This window comes from Sylvia atricapilla, chromosome 21 (assembly GCF_009819655.1).
Source record: "Sylvia atricapilla isolate bSylAtr1 chromosome 21, bSylAtr1.pri, whole genome shotgun sequence".
Lineage (NCBI taxonomy): Eukaryota > Metazoa > Chordata > Aves > Passeriformes > Sylviidae > Sylvia > Sylvia atricapilla.
Window position 1 is genome coordinate 8536962 of NC_089160.1, and position 18008 is coordinate 8554969.

An 18008-nucleotide genomic window follows, 5' to 3' on the forward strand; every position below is an offset into this window, starting at 1 on the left:
CTTCTGTTACTAAATATTTCTTTGATATTGCATTTGCTTATCTTGTGGTTAAATAAAACTAAATATGGGGAATGTTATTGAGTTTCTGCTTTGTTTTGGCATAGGGTTTGTTAAACTTTTTTCCTTATGAATGGATATGTACCCTGTGCAAGGCTGAGCTGTTACCTGCAGCCTGACATTTCACCCTTTTTACTACTCTGAGGACACTCAAAAGGGTATTTAGAGGTGTGCAAAGATTTGGTTTTAATCACTTTAGTTGCTTTGTGCACTGTACACTTCACAGATTCTTCATATATATAATAATGCAAGAAATAATGGAATATAAAGAATAATGGAAATATAAAATAATTCTGTTCTGAGCTGTCTATAAATATTGCAAAAATAACACTGTGTTCAAGAGCTGGGGTGAGCTGGGCAGGGTGTGAGGAGCCAGGAAAAGGATCATTCCTGGCAGGACAAGCCTTTGTGGCAGGTGAGCTCTGCCAGTGACCTGAGGGTGAGCAGGGAGGCCACATCCTCTGCTCCTCTCCTAATCCTGCAGCCTGGCAGGAGGGACAGGCTCACCCAGGCTGCATTAACTCCTGTTGCCATCAATTACAGGGTGGAGTCAGTCGAGCAGACAAGGGCAGCAACCTCTTGGATTTCCCCATCATGATTCAGCAGAGCTTGTCTAATGAACTCCCTTTGTCAACGTGGACAAATTAATTCAGCTCTCTGAGCCACAGGAGAGGCTGTTACAGTTCTCTCGTGGTGCCTTTTGTTTTCACCAACAATCCTCAGGGTAGGATTCATTATCAGCATCAAGTACTCTGGAGACTGCTGAATTGAATGGGTATGAAAAATATAAGTTGAATTATCAGAAGACTGTGATAAAACCAGTCATGGAAATGGGGCTAAGGTGAAATTCAGGAATAAAATTCCACACAGCACAATCCAACTTGGTAAATACTCTCTGCTTTTGGAGTCTACTTTAAGGATATTTGTACTATAATGCTTTAGCCAAATATGAAAATGGCTTGGAGACTCCTGCTAAGCCCAAACACACACATTTTTACAAATTTAGACCTATTGGTGAATGTAAGAAATATTGTGACCTGCAGTTTTGTGTAATTGTTTCTCCAAAAGTTTCCTGGTCAGGGGGAATGAAGCAGCTGATCCCAGCAGAACACAAACAGGTGGTTTTCTTCTGTGGGTTTTCCCTTTGGAAGCCAGCACACTTTCCAAGTGAATTTTGCTTTCTCTTTGACTGAGAGGCTCTTTTGGCAGCAACAGGAGTGTCCAAATGCACAGGGGAAAAGGATTCTGAAAACCTCTGGTGGTTTGAGGAGAGTGGTTTGAGTGGGTGACACTTTTACAGGGAAGGGCCAGCTGAGCAGCTGATTTCTGTGTGGTTACAGCCTTGCCACCCTGTAACTGCAGGTGCAGCTCTCCTGTTGTATGTTGTCTCTTCACTGTGTGTTTCTCCCAGTGTAGGCGAGTCCGCAGATGGCTGGGACAAGGAATTCTGCCAACCTGTAGTTTCTAGAATATGTGGTTTTATTGCAAGGGTCGTGGGTAAAAGGGCCTTGCCTTCAGCCACCAGCCTGGGCTGGAGGGAAACCCCAAAGAGAGAGGGAGAAAGAACAGCAGGGTGAGAGCTGAGAGAGAAGGGAGAGAGAGAGCAAAGGGCAGGGGGAAGAGAGCAGGAGAGAGCGAGAGCAGGGGGAAGAGGAAGGGTAAGAGCGAGAAAAGAGCAGCGGGAAGGAGAGAAGGAAGAGGTAAGAGCGTGACGTCTTTGTTACAATCCATTATATCTCCTTTTGTGATGAATATTCTAATCTTTAGTGACCGACCTACACAAGACACAAAATCCTATAGAATCTACATACAGCCTATAAGAACTACTATATTACCATACTGTGTTATATTTTAAACTCTAAAAACTACTCTTCAGACTTCTGTTTTGCTACATTGACCTTTGGAGAAAGGGTTCTGCTCAATCAGAAGGGATTCTCCTTCAGCTAGGCCATTGTTTTCAGGTTATATAGTAACTAAGACTCAGTATCCTACAACTCAAAGTCAGCTTTCATTTCTATTTTGATTATAGGTTTCATATTTTCAGAATATTTTGCTAAGCAATCATATTTATAAGGTTTCCCTGATTCATCCTCCCCAACATCCCAGCAATGCTGTTCTCAGACACGAGTATCAGCTCAGCTGGTGGCAGCACCCATCTCCAGTTTTGGTATTTGTTCACCAAGATGTGGTCTTTGCTCGCACAGTGCAGCAGTTCCTACTGACATTCCAACTGCTTTTGTGGAACCCACTAAAAATATCATCACCACTGTGTGATTAGAATTTAAATTATTGCTTCTTCATCCCAGAGCTTTGATGGAGTGGCACGAGGTGTGTCACCCGTGAGCAGGGCAGGGCACAGGGGAGCCCTGGCAGAGTGCTGGGAGCACAGCCTGGCCTCCAGCAGGGACACAACCAGCACAAGTCAATTGAAAATCTTTTGGGTGATTTACACGTTTTTAGTAAATCAGTAATTTATTTTGACCATAATAGCCAGCACATTTAACAATATAATTCAGCTTAGCTGACAGAGCACGTATTTAGAGTTGAAATTCCTTAGTGATGTTTCAGAATAACCAAGTGTTCTTATCTAGGACTTCTTCCCCCTGCCCTCTCTTTCTCCCCCCAAACAAAACCTTCAGATTTTTCTTGTACAGAAATAATAGAAATTTTTGGGCTATTTCTAATGCTCCCCTCTCAGCTCCTATTCTCTGCCCCCCACAGGGCGATTTTCCTGCTGCCTTTGATTCACCTATTGTTCCAGCTCCCTGCAAGGCAAGAGGCATTCAGGAGACAGGATTCTGGGAGGCATGAATTTCATTTCAAGCAGTTTTCCTCCACTTTTGTGCCAGAGGTTGCAGTGCCCAGGGAAGTGTGTGGCATACAGACATTGCTGTAGCCTTGTGCAGGCGGAATTTTGCTCCATGACATCCCCAAACAGACAGGAAGTGAATCACGAGGGGTTTTTTATATTAAAGGCAAATTTTGGTCCAAGGTGCCTCTCTGGACTGAAGTTCATTCCTGCTGCCTTCACAGCTTTGCTGTGCTGGTTTTCTCTCCCTTTTCTCCTGTTCTGCAGCACAACAGGGACAAACCAGAGGTGGTTTGGAGCTGAGAGCAGCACTGTGATGTCTGAGAGACTTCTTGAGTTGTCTGATGCCTTGGGAGGGCTGAGCTGGAACAGAGACTGCAAAGAACAGGAGAATAAAGGAGACATTTATTGAAAGGCCTTTAGGGCACACCTTGGGCAGGACAAGAGCTTGGCCAGGGCTACACCCAAGGAGGACCCAAAATGGTCACAAAATGGACAAAGGGTCACAAGGTCTCACACTTTGATAAGTTTTGGTCCATTTGCACATTGGGGTTGAATTGTCCCATTCCAGCTCCAGGCTGTGAGGTCCCATCCTTGTCCCTCCCTCCAGCCCACCCTTGTTTGTGCTTTGGGGCTGAAAGTTTTCCTTGGTGTGCAGCAGGAGAAGGATTTGTTTTGTGTCCCTGCTGTGTGCAGAGCTGAGTGACACTGACTGTGAGCTCAGAGCTGCACCCCTGGGCACCACACAACCTGGAATACAGGAAAATAAAACTCAAGGCATCATAGAGTCTCATAGAACCCTGTCTCTGGAACCAGCTGAAAATTGCCAATTTCAATAACCTGAGGTGTTATTTTGAGAGGCTGTGAATGTCACCCCCCCAGTGCTGAAGGTGTTGCAGGAATTAGCACACACTCAGCATCTCAGCATCAGTCACCTGTCTCAGGACACGGTGATAAGCAGCACAAACCTTTTTATAGTCAGTAACTGCAGCTCTTTTATTTAATCATTGGTTAATAACCATTAGTGGTTCCAATCTACTGCTTAATTTAAACTCCAGAGTAATTTCCAGTTTAAAGCATGGTTCAAAAACAACTTTGTAATTAAATCTTTGGATACTTCTGGGTACAAAAAAAAAAAAAAAAATAAAAAAAAAATTGATACATGATACTGGGAGGTATCAGAGATTTCTTCCAGGGATTAATGTTATCTCTGGTAAGAGTCAGGCACACAGATGATTTTACAAGCTCTGTGCTTTCTTCAGACATGTGTGCTATTGATTGCTCCATCGATGGCTGCATCCTACCTGAGGCTCATTATCCTGCACAGCAGAGCCTCGTTGGTGTTTACTTAGGGATGTTTGACCTGTGATTGCCCTGTGATAAATAGGGGAGGAAGGGATTTTAAAATCCCTTTAAAAGGAAAAGCAGGAATGCCTGAAATTAAGAGCAGTTGTTTCGTTTTGTCCCCCTCCAGATGAACTCTGGTGAATATTTATATGTGGCTCACGTGTGGCTTTGTTGGATTAAAGATCAGATCAACTGGAAATGCTGAAATTTTACATCACTTTTAGTGAATTAAGGAATTCAGAAGTAGTGGATAGCACCAGCAGCCACTACTAATGGGAGAGTGAGCCTGTTCTCTGTGCTCAGCGTGCCTGGCCAGGATTCCATGACAAAATTCTGTCATTTTTCCTGTGTGCTCTCTCTGCCAGACAGCCCCTGCCACAATTATATGTGTAATATATAAAATATTTTATATATTACACAATTATATATGTGTTATATATGTAAGTATCATTAAATTATAAATACATCTTTTATATTTAATATTTATATCATTAATTATATAAATTATATATGTAAGATAAAATATTTCATATATGTGATGTATATAACATTTTAAATATATAATATGTATAATATTATATATCCCACATTATATGTGTAATTATATATGTTATATATGTAATTACATACAATATATAATGATATAATATAAAATACCTATTAATACATATTAATAGCTATTATATAACATATAATAAATATTAAACCCGTATTGTTCTATTGCATACATCAATCTTATCCAAGCATGAATTCTTGTAATTTCCATCAGGCCCCCCCAATATAATTTCTTATTATTCTTGTTTAAGATGATAATCATATTCAATTACCAAATGATCATTACAATTAACAATCCTACCACTTATCATATGATAATGCAGGTGCAGTTTCACATGATCTGGTAAAGACAAAACCTAACCTGGTTCCCTTTCCCAGGCCCATCCAGGTGACACCTTCCTTTCCACCTCCCCTGAATCCATTGTACACAATTCCCATGATTTTAGAAACATTTTAACCCACGGCTGCCTCTTGCTGCCTCTCGGTTCGTGGTGCTGATGCAGAACCGGGCTGTGCATGGAAAAGCTGGTGCTGCTGCTGCTCCCCTCCCTTTCTACCCACATGTTTAGAATTTATCAGGCAGAGGCACTTTTCTAGCAGCCATGCAGTTTTTAGAAGTGCAGATCAGCTTGTATCTGGAAAAAAAAAAAAAGGTAGAAAATATTGCTTGAGTATAATAATTTGAACTGCTGCACTTTTATTTTTTCTTTTAAACTGCTCCGGTGGCTTTTACAGCAATGCAAATAAATCAGAAGTCTTTCTTTCATTTCAATAGCTTAAAAATATTATCAGCCTGGCAGTATTTGAGTGATACTGCATTATCTGGCTTTGTACTTAAATGGTGTTACAATGTCAGCAGAGTAGTTTTTAGAGAATTTCTCTTTGCAGCACTCCAGCTCCTCATCTTGAAGTGACATTACAGACCACTGAGCGAGAAATTCATCAATATAAGTAGGCACTATTCGCTGAAAAGATAGTACCTGCTCTTACCTTGAGAACTTTTAATCATTCATCTCTCATGCTCAAACTTGCTATCAGTTAATTAATCTCCCCACTTTCACTGAAACCTCAATGGTTCCTGAGCAGATGCTGAAATAAGGGTGGGTTTGATGGTTGGAAGCTGTCCTAGGAGCAGGCAGGAGATGCTGCAGACTCCAGGAGCTCTTGGAGCCCTCCCTGGACACGGCAGGACTGCAGGGAAACGGGAGCAGCAATAATTGAATTTGATCATCCCCTGGAGTCCCAGCTGGGAGGAAGAGCTGACACTGAGGGGCACAGCAGCTCACAGAGGAGGAGTGTGGCAGCCTGGTTCTGCCTCTCTCCTCTTGTTCTTTGTGGCTTTGATGTGTGCAGTGCCCTGGAATAACAACACACAGCACTTTACTGTTGGGGTTTGTTTTCCCGTTTGTGGCTGGATTTGTGATTGCAGTGGTGGGGTTTGGTGTCAGTAGGTTCTCACGCAGGAAAGGCAGAACAAAAGGATGAGAGGTTGGAATGGAAGCCCGTGGTGTTTTCTGCACCCCTTCAGTCTGTGGTGCTTTACCTGTGCTGTGCCACCATCAGGCACCACAGCTGGGTTTGGGAGCTGGCACAGCTGGCACAGCTGGCACAGCTGGAGCTCTCCTGGCCGCAGTGCTGAGGGATTGTGCCAGGCTCACACTGGGGCAAATCCAGCTCAGGAGCAGGGCACCCTCGTGCCCAAGCAGGGCTGCAGCTCTCAAACCCTCTCCGTGTGGATAAAACTGATTTTTCTCTGTTGGAGCAGAGCAGAGCACAGGCTGGGGCTGCACCTCTCAGGGGGAAGGGTGGGCATCCTTTCCCCTCTGCATGCCCACTAGTATTGTCATTAATTATCACTAATTATCATTCATTCTTGTGAGAAGAATGAATGATAATTAGTGATAATTAATTATCATTCATTCATAGTGAGAAGGTTCTGCTTTGGAATCTTTGTCTCATTCATAACCTTTTCCCCGCTTCAACACAAATATTGTGATTTCCTCAACTTACTTAATGCAATACATTAAAAAATACTATTTATTTTAAACTTTTTCCCCCCTCCGAATTAATAATAATTTTTTTTTGCTGGTTAAGAAACAGAAATGACTTCTGGAAACAAGCTCAAGTACAGGCACTGTTCAGATGGCATCTGAAGAAGGCCTATTTAGCCAGGAATAGTGAAATAATTGGTGGTTCCCAAAGAATTATTTCCCCACTTGTCAGTGAAATGCTAACACCTCTAATGCCATGTATAATAACGCTTATATTGCATTACAAATGATGTTATTAATATTTCATTTTTTTTCTGCTTTTGGATTACTCATGATGAGCTATCACTTAACCAAGATAATTTTTTGGGGTTTTTTTTTTTTTTTCCTTTTGTTTGGTTTGCATGCTGGAGCACAGCATCTCTTCTGACGTGGAAAGGTTTTTTGACTCTATCTCCTGGAGTACTGGGTGATCTTCTGGGAAAATAAATAATTTTGCTGATTCCATCTTGCTTCTGAGAGAATTACAGCCTCAGGTCTTCAGGGAAGCATGAAGAGCTGGCAGGGGTTTCTGTAGGCTGGGGTTTCTGTAGGTTTCTGCAGTTTGGGGCTTCTGTACAATGAGATTTCTGTACGATGAGGTTTCTGTAGGTTTCTGGAGGTTGGGGTTTCTGTAGGTTGGGGTTTCTGTAGGTTGGGGTTTCTGTAGGATGAGGTTTCTGTAGGATGAGGTTTCTCCAGGTTGAGGTTTCTGTAGGTTTGTGGAGGTTTCACCCCTTACATCCATTGCTTCTGCTCCTTGTTCCTATCTGGAATTGCGGAGCCTGAGACTTGTAGAACTTCACTCTCACACCCACCAGTTGCACACCAACTGCCAGCCTGTTATTTTAATAACAGCTTCACTGGTTTTCAAGCCCACCCTGATCAATCTGAGGCCCTTGGGTTTCAATCCATAACCTGAGGCACCCTAATTGCCTTCAGTTCTCTTGTGTTATTTCTCTTTGGTTACTCGTTTCCACCACCTGCCAATTAATATCCCCTTGGAGATGGCTGTGGTTGTTTTATGTGACCCATTGTGGGCTCCCTCTGTAATTTGTCTTACCTCCAGTACAAAAGATGCCAATTCACTCAGAGCACAGGTAATATATAAATCATTAAGTGGAATCAATGAGGACATCTAATAAAATCAAACACGTTGGAGTGTGGAAGATGAAGTGAGGCTCCTTGCAGGGACATTTAACAGGTGGTGGATCCAAACTGAGTTTTAGGTTTCTGTCACTCCTTTGACAGGGTGGCACCTGGAGGGTCTGGGGTTGGCTCTAATGTCAAATATTCTCCTGTTTTAAGCACATCTGCATATGTTTTACCATCAGATTCTGGAGGATCAGAGCTGCAGCTCAGCAGAAATCTGCAGGACACATGCCCAGACCATCTTGAACTCAGGGAGATGCAAAAGTGAACATTTCGAAGTAATTTAATGAGTCCATCTGCTGTTCAGCTCTCAAAATATTGAAATTCTGTTCACTTTATAACTTTGGGTTTTGCAGTTATGTGGATAATAAATGTGTTGAATAAGACAACACAGGTCTGGCTAAAAAACCCCACTATATTTAATCCAAAGTATGCTCAGATTGAATTGATTTACATACCCAGGTAAATAGTTAAAACTGATAAAACTGTTAAAACTGATATCTTTTTTTTTTTTTTTTTTTTTTTTTTCAATAAACTGACCACAGGTCACTTAAACATCTCGTCTGCTTTTCAGAAGTCATCTGTAAACCTCTGAACATAATCCTAAAACCTTTATCAATATAAAGACCCTAATCCTACTTTACTGACCCTTATGGGGAAAAAATACTGGTTTCTTTTTTTTTTTTTTTTTCCTTTTTTTTTTTTTTTATTCTGCTTGCTGTGAGGGGTTGCATTTTTGTCCCACCTTCTTTAATCTGGCCTGCCTATTCTGAAATTCGGGTCTTAATTTTGAGCTTTACTTGCCCATATTTATTTCTGAACTCAAGACAATTATTTGAGGAAGTAGATGATTTTTGTTAGCATTCTGCATTCTAGTGCTATGATTTCAGTGCACAAAAAGAAGTCAAAGGCTTTGGCTATACTTAATCTAATTATCTTTTCTCTCATATTAGGGGTGATTAGAAATAGCGTTGTTAATTTATGAGACAACACTGGTATAAAATTGGAGCAGAAACCAAAATTTAACTCTCCTCTTAAGGGATAACATTCAGTTCCTTGCTTTACTTTACATTTTTGATGAGTGTATTCACAGTCACCTCATGTTTCTGTGCAGCCTGGGCTTGGATATCAGCCAAACCCAATCTGAGCCTCTTTTTTGGCTCTGGGAAAGCGTAAAAAGAGCACAGGCATTCATGAGGAGAGAACAGCCTTTCCTTGGGGAGAGCTGGACCTGCCCCAGGCAGAGTTAAATGTCTGACCTGGATAACTCTGAATGTCAAATCTACTCCACGTTGGCCTCCAGTGAAGAGTTTAACGCACGGCGATGCCATTTCTAGACTTCTTTATTCCATTGGATCACTGTTGTCTCCAGCTGTTGTTACGCTCACAGGTACTCCACACTTGATGTGTCACCATGAATAAAAGGATGCTTTTAGGAAGGGATGCTTGGAGTTTTTTGAGGTAGAGCAGCCCAGGTGGGGCTGTGCCAGTGAGGCAGCAAAGCAGGAGCCAAAGGCAGGGGCTGTGATGAGTGTGAAGGGAACATCAGAACGAAAACTCTTGGAGGAGAGGCTGGGTTTTTCCCTTTTTAAAAGGCTTTCTCATGATTTATGTTCTGGTGAGATGGAGACTTTTACCCTCCAGAGAAGCTGAGCCACACAAGTGTTTTTAACCTCCAGTGCAGAAACAGCTTTTAATGACTCAGGATGAGCATTTGTGATGGAGTCCAGTGTGTCTGCAGTGGTTTGCAGTATAAAAGGCTTGGGCTGCAGTTTGTGGGTTTGCTTTGCTCAGCTCAGCACTGATGGTGTGGTGGGAGACAGGATTTTATGACACTCAGTGCTGAGAAGGAAGAATCACCAGGCATTGCTGCCTCATGTGAATTCTACTCCAGAGCTTCTCTAACAATTCAAATTAATCTTCTTTAACAATTTCAAATTCTACAGCTGTTTTCATGGGTGGGAATTAAACCAGGAAGCTTCAACATGTGAGGCCAGAGCCTGAACTGGCTACATTGCAGGGGGAAAAGAAATAAATCTATTTCCAGAGCCTTTGTTTAGAAGCAGCCATTGGGGGAATGTGTGAGGAGCAGAGTTTGGAGGCCCATTATCATTTAATTTCATGTGCTTGTCGTCTGTGCTGCCGTGTTGTGCACAGTGTGTGTGGCAGGAGGGGCTGCAAGGGCTCCAGATCCTTCTCCTGGAGCAGTTTTGCTGGAATCAGCTTTGCTTTGGTTGGCATCACAGAGCTGGTGTGGGACAGCAATACTGGAGCTCATGACCAAGAGTTGCAGTGATTGATTGAGGAGCACATTTAATAAATGAGCAGAAGAGCAAACGAAATGAATGTTCATGATTCAGCAGCACAGTTTGAGAGAGATTTCAAAACCCACTTCTTCCCCCCCACAAGTGTTCACAAACAACACAGAGACAAAACCGGTGATTTTCAGTCAGTCCCCATTTGAATATGGTTTTTCATCAATTCCTTAGGAGAGGAGTCTCTTAATTTACCACGGAATTTTCCCCACTGACAACCTAGAACAGATCTCTTGTTCTAGGAGAAGGGTTTTGAAGGTTTCATTTTTTCCCTCCTCTTCTTTTAGTGTGTGTTAATAAAATCTGTTTACTTTTAAATTGAACCTATTTTGCCTTTTCATCCTAATCCTGTTTTACAGCACAAGACATGAAATCCCTGCACTAAATCTGGCCAACAGAAACAGGTGGGTGTGAAACCACTACACCCTCCTGGCACTGAAAATGAGTTCAAGGCATCTTCTTTGCACTTCTGCACTTCCCCCCAGCAGACAATGCTTTGGTACTTCAGAACTCACATCATTTAACCTTCTGTCAGCTCATCTTTGTCAGAGAGCTGGAGATCCTGGGCTCTCCTTGGCGCTCTCTTGATTAGATTTCACATTCACTGGCTTTAAGCTAAATGATGCTCTGTTCTACCAACAAAACATCAAAACATCGCTGAAGTCAATAGTGTTATGCTTGCTTTTTTTTTTTAATGCATATCTGAAATTCCCTAGAGGCAAAGAGAAAAGAAGATGCTGTGCCCTGTGGCCCACAGCTGAACAAAAGCTTTGGAACTGCGATGGCTCATTGCCAAAACACAATAAAACTGAAGAACATTAAAAAATGGGCAGATTATTCATGTTTGAAGTGTTCCTTGCGTAATTTCTCTTTGTCTTCAAATGTTTTCCCTGATGACCTCAGAGGAACAGTCTTCTATTTCTTAACTGGGCAGGGTAAAAGGTGTTTCTTGAACACAGCACAGCTTTTACTATCAAGCAATTACTGAATTGAGGCTACCTGAAATTATTTATTTTAGCCTGACCATTTCAGCACCTTCAGTGAACCTCTTCCTCTTGCAGACATTGTGGGTGCTGTGTAAGAGAGCTGCAATGAGGAACCACTGAGAAACTTGGTGGATATTTCTAAGACATAAGAATATTTAGAAATGGATTTTTAGAAATCAGTTGAAAATTTTGGGGCACAATTCCAGCTGATCTGAAGGGAGTGGTCTCTTTGCTACTCTAAGCTATGAAGTAGTGCTATTGTATTATTATAGAAACTCCCAGAATCTCACCAGACCAAACTGGAGGAGATGAGGTGATAGCCCAGCCTTTAGAAAAGGTTCTGGTGCAGGACTACCTTCAGCAAAGTGCAGAAAACCTTCTTGGAGATGCTGAAGGTGTCTTCAGCATCTGGTTCAGATATTCCCAGACAGAAATGATGGAGCTTTGTCTGCTGAGGTGCTCTAAGTGTGGCAGCACAACTGCAGCTACTGAGAACTGAGAAACCTTAAATATATTCTAATATCTTGATGATATTCCAATATTCTATTTTCTTTTAGTTTATAGATAGCTGCCTACTTAAAAGAAATCCCAGAAATCAACCGAGCAACCAAAAAACCAAACCAAAACAATCATAACCTACCAAAAAAAAAAGGTAAAATGTCACCACTGAGAGCAGGGTTTGGAAAAGTTAAGCACTTCATGATGTAGAAAAGAATATTAAGATAATTTACACATATACACACACAGTTTGTAGTTGGTTTTTTGGTTTGTTTTATTTTTTTAAGCTCTTGACTCCCTGAGATGAAGGTATTTCCAATACTAAGCCATTATTTTATTAAATTTTTTATTATATATATATTTTATTAAATAAAATAATAAATTATTTTATTATTTATTACAGGGTGGGGTTTGAAGCTGTGCTACTGATGCTGAATCCAAACTCTCTCTCTCACCTCAAGCAACAAAGGAAGAAAACCCGAATAATCCTTATAACAATTCTCCCCTCACGTCAAGTGTGTGGGAAAGATGAGTGAAGACCTCAGTGGCACGAGCACTGGTGTCACTGGGGAAAACCAGCCTGTCATTACTAATGAGCCACAAAAACTGGCTCTGAAACCAAACCCAGCTCAGGCCTGGGCAGGCAAGTTGCCCAAATGGGAAAGATTTTAAAAACCAAGCAAACAAACAAAACCCCAAAAGCCGTTTTGTGTAGGGTGTCCTCTCTGTGCTGCCAGCTCAGGGTGAAGCTGCTGGGGCTGTCACCTGGGACACCCCAATGTTTGTCATCCAGTGAGGAATCCCTGCTCTGAAATCAACGAGGAAGTTGATTTTTTAACCTTTTTTTTTTCCTTTCTCCATTTTATTCCAGATCAGTTTTGTTAATCTATATATTTTTATCTATATTATATATAGATAATACATAAAACATAGAATACATATGATATATAATAAAACAGATATGGCATGTTTTTATATTATATTGATATTATATAAAATATAAATATATAATATATTTATAATATAAAATATTTAACATATATATAACATTGTATAATATAATATATGATATGGTATATATGTATATGCATATATATGTATAGACTATATATAGTGTATATATAGATGTATCTATATAATATATAACATATAAAACATATTATGTATGTATATGAATAACAAAAATATAATATTAATATAGTATATCTATATAAAATATATAGTCTGATTGAAATGAGGAAATTTGGATCAGCATGTTTTAGAAGGGTCAATTGTTTCATCACCTTCCTTTTTCCAAAGGGATCACTGAGGTGTCATTTGTGCTTTCTAATAGATGAGGTTTTGTGTTTTCCTTGCACATTTGCTGTTACAAAAGGGCAAATTGATGTTAACTAAGTGACAGACATAAGAAGAATACAAACAACAGGTGGAATGTGCATCACGTGTGATGAGCAGCTTCCCTTGGCTGCTGGCACTTAATTCAACTTTAATCACATTTTTGATCTCCCTGAACAACAGCAGGGAATAGCTGCTGTCCTTTTTTTTCCAATGGACCCTAAATTTGGCAGATTTTTAGGACTGCAGCCTTCGTACTGAAGGGAAATCAATATCTGAAGAGCAAGTTGAGTTGAGAATCTTCTGTGGAGGCTGTCCCTGAATTTGATCAAAGAAGGTGCCCAATTATTGGGAAAGCCTGCTATTAAAATTAAAGTTTATTCTCTTTTTATGAGTAAAAGAGTTTATTTTTTCTTTTGCCCTTCAACACGGGACTCTGAACTTTCTGTAATTATTTAACGGTGGAAATTGGTCTCCAGCAATAGATCAGGAAATATCCTGGGACACCTAGTTAGTCCCTCAGCAATGGGTAGTTTGTGAGGAGGAAATAACACGCTGATTTGCAGTTCTAATTGAGGAAAATTGCTCGAGAGGATTCTGACAGTACAGAAAATAGGCCAATTAGTTACTCAGCTCTGATCCTCCTATGATTCATGATTGCTTCAATTTAATTTTGCTGTCACTTAGGAAGCAAGGTTAAGAATAGATTAGCTTCTTTTAGACACCTCTTAGCTTATTCCTGCCTGGGTTTTGTGGAGTAGGTGGATAGAAGAGTGTGAGATTGTTTTTTGGTGTTTTTTTGTTTTTTTTTTTTTCTCTATGACTGTGTGATTTGAGTCTAAAAATCAGAATTTCTCAATGTTCCTCCTAACATTTATTCATCACGGATCTATCCATGAAGATTAAAACCTTCACACACAAACATTTTTTTTTTCCTTTCAAAGACAAAATGTACCCTACCAGCAAGTTAATAACATTCACGCTGTTACCTTACAGCACTCTACAATAATCAATATTAAATAAAAAAGAACTTCAAGGGGGGTGGGGAAAAAAAATCACAGCTAAGTAAATCAACCAAGGGGAAGATTGTACTTGAGCAGTAGCCAAAGGCAATAATGCAAGTTTGGGGACCTTAAAATGGCAGTGAAGGCACCGCAGAGGCAGGCTGGGGACAAGTCTCCCTGTCACCCCTTTTGAAACTGGGTAGTGCTCATTGTTTGATAGATGTGTTGTTGTTCTTAAGCACACAACAGCTGGAATTCTTGCCGTCTCATTTATTTCATTACTCTTTATTTTTTGTTTTTCTAACAAAATTAGACGTTTCCTTAGGAGGATAATGAATCACTCAGCTACTTCCAGTAGAGAAAACTGCACTGTCACAGTAATGGTTTCTTTTAAAGGAATTAAATTAAAAAAACCCCAACACTTTTTAAAAGAAGTTTTCAAGTCAATGTTGCAAAGAGAATGAGAGTGTTGGGGAGTATGTTCCCCTCTGTGGACACAGACCAAGGAGATAAACAAATGGGATGATTACAAAATATATTCAATAAGTTTGTTTGTGGGCACATCGAACAGCCAAAAGAAAAGATTTTTAAAATATTTTTAAAGCAAATGCAAAAAGCAAGGGGGATATCCCTTTGAAAAGCACAACATTTGTGTGTTTTCTCTCATAAATACAGCACAAGCCTCCTCCTCACAGAGAGCTGGGCTCACTTAAGTTGTTTGCCACTGCCCAAGACAGACAGGAGACTGTTAAATGGGCAGAGCCCTGTGTTTTATACCCCTGGCAGATAAAATGCATTTCTTCTTCAGTGCAGCAGCACAAACCACGGGCACACACACAGGCTGCTGCTCTTCACTTTCAGGAGCTCTCAGGAGCTGCATTGTGTTGGTCTGGTTTTGTGGAGGGGGGAAAAAAAAGGGGGATTTATTTTTAAGCAGGCACGTTTTACCTAGCAAGATCAGACAGCTGCAGTTGTGTGAAACCACTCTCGTGCACAGGGAAGGTTTAGGTTTGGGCAGAGACGGGTTTTCCACAGATGTGTCTCAAATGCACTTTTCCTGGGAGCTTGACGTTGCTTTACACCCCAACCACACAGACTCTGAGATTCAGAAGTCTGAAATGACTCCTTTATTTTTGAGATGTGTCTTTCTTTTATATTATTTTACACAGACCAATCTGATTGGTGACACAAAGACAAACCTTTTCAATTACATTGGTCAGACCAGAGGGGCATTTAAGAAGTCCCTCCTAGGGAAAGGAGCAAAAACATAAGCACAGTTTACAAAAACATTTCTCCAGTTTACAGAAAATTCCCTGGGAAAAGAATTTCAGAAAACTAAAACACCTCAGGCACAGAACCAGGAGCTCATGGAGCTGATGTCCTCTCTGTGCAGGGAACAGAGACAGGGAATGCCACATGCAAACAAATGATGTGTGCACAGAGCAAAAGCAGGAATAAAAAGGAAAATAATACTGGCTGGAGCTTTTTATAGATCAGAACATGTCTGGATTTGAAATAATACTAGCTGGAGCTTTATATAGTTAAGAACATGTTTGGATTTGACAACGTAAAGGGGTTTTTTTTGTAACAAGTACCATAGTTTCTTATAGCTCGTGTGATTTCCATTGACTTATTCTATCTGCTATATAATAAAAGTTAAGGAGTAGAACAAAAACAAGTTGCAGTTTTGGAGCAAGTTAATGGTATTTCATTAACAAACTGTAAATAGTAACAGCATAAGCTGGATGTGAAACTGCTTTCACAGGCCATAAATGCTTAATGTTTATTACCAATAAAAGTCAAAGGAGCATTTAGCAAAGCAGTTTACCAAACAAACATTAAATACTATAATGCATTAGATTCAGTGGACAGAATCAGGTTATTTAATTAACAATGAGTAATCCGTTAGGGCTTTATTCTCCACAAATAATCTGCAGCTTCAGGCATTAAAAGAACTCATGGAGGCTGTGCAGTGGTGGAGACACAACCCAGAGGTGCCAGATGGGGGTGAAGGGTTCACATTTGCTGTTTTCACACTGAATTCTCTTTGCTCAGGCAGGTCTACATTACCTGCCTTTTTGAGAGTTTAAGTAATCATGAGAAATAACAATAGAAGGTTTTTTTTTTAAAGTAATTATTTCAATTATATTCTCTGTCATGTTCTTCTGATGCAAGGCATTTAGATAATCTTTGAAAAAAAATGCAACAAGTGACTGATGAGGGTAATATCCCATTTAAGATGTAAAACTCAGGGATAGAGCCTTCCCAATTAAACAGTGACATAAAATGAGCATTTAGGTTGGACTGTGATGCTTTCAGGGTCAAAGTGAGCAGTCTCTTTGGCCTGGGGATTTTGTATTTCAGTTGCAGAACATGTAAGAAACTACAGAACATAATGACCTTTGTTCACCAATACTATGGGACCAAAATTAGGCTGAGATTTTTGCACGCCTTGACTGATCAGAAAAACGGGGTTTTAACAGAAATCTTTCCCAAGAACATCCACTTGCTGGTTCTTAAACACGTTCTTTCGTGAGGAATTGTTCTCCAAAATGCTTTTGAATTATTTTTTTACCCTGTGTGTGTTGAAATTGCCTGTCTGCTTTAGACTGGGTATCCAACCTAAAGCTGGCATCAGGTGACTCTCACCAGGACCCAGTTTGGTAACCTGGAGCAGACAGATCTCAGTGCTGCTCAAAGGCAGGCTCACTCAAATAAACAGATTGAGATTTTTCAGGATTGGAGACTTGGCCAATTTAGCAACATGGAAGAACTACGTAGGTTGCATCAAAATCAGACTTAAAGCTTGGAACCATGGAAGTATTTCAGAAGATAAGGCTGGTTGTGTGTGCTGAAATTTTACAGGGGAAACAGGGAATGGCTTTTCTAGTGATTAAACAAGTCTCAGTGGGAGAGTGGGGCAGATAGAGCTGGTGTGAACTTCAACACTTCAGAGTTTGGAGTCTTATTTCCCAGCCTTCTCTTTGATGGCAGTTTACCATCATAATAATCATGTGGCTAATGTTCTGTAATTCAATTAGTGCACTGTTGTGAGCATTAACAATTATGTACCAGATCTGAAACACAGTGGGACAAACTGGCACTGTTCATATTTCAGTTAGTTACAGCCTATTGCATAATTACTGCAGATAAGTTACTGCTTAATCCATAGCAGCACAAGGAATGAACTACAACAATGATTATGTGGTTAATGCCACCTCTTGAAATGAATAAAACATACAAACCCCAAATTATGGTAAGGTTACAGAGGGCCTGGTCTAAGAAGTGAGTTCTTGTTCATCAAATGAACACAAGCTGTTGCCAGATTTGAGTTGATTTCTATTTCAGATCTTCATTTTTGCTCAATATCACTATTAAAACATGTTTTTAATTTTTTTTTTTTTTTAGATTTACCATGATTTGTGTTTCCCCTTATAGCAGCACGGACTTGTAACACCCACCACGGCTTTTTTTGCATTAAATAACTGTGTTGGTTCACTGTTTTGGCTCAGGTCTGGCTCACAGTGAAAGCAGCAGTGATTTGAGGCAGGGAATCCAGTGCTGTGTGCTCAGGCTGGGGTGTATTGTTGGCCTCAATCAACAAGTTGCCACCTTCAGAAACTCCCATTTTTGACATCGTCTCTCACTCAATGTCAGGGTAAATTGCATGATTGATGTTCTGGCCTGTTTATCAAGGAACTCATGCACTCCCTTCCTAAAATCGATGTTTAAGAATAAAATAGCCCTATGATAATTGATTTTATCAATGTAAGTAAAGAAAATACCATTTGCTGTTTCACCTGAAGAATTAACTCTTGCAAGATTAACAAAAAGGCAGGATTGATGTGAGTGACACCAGGCTGGCTCAGCATTACTCATACTGGCTCTCTGCATGCAAGACAAAGGGCAAAATTTACTCAAAT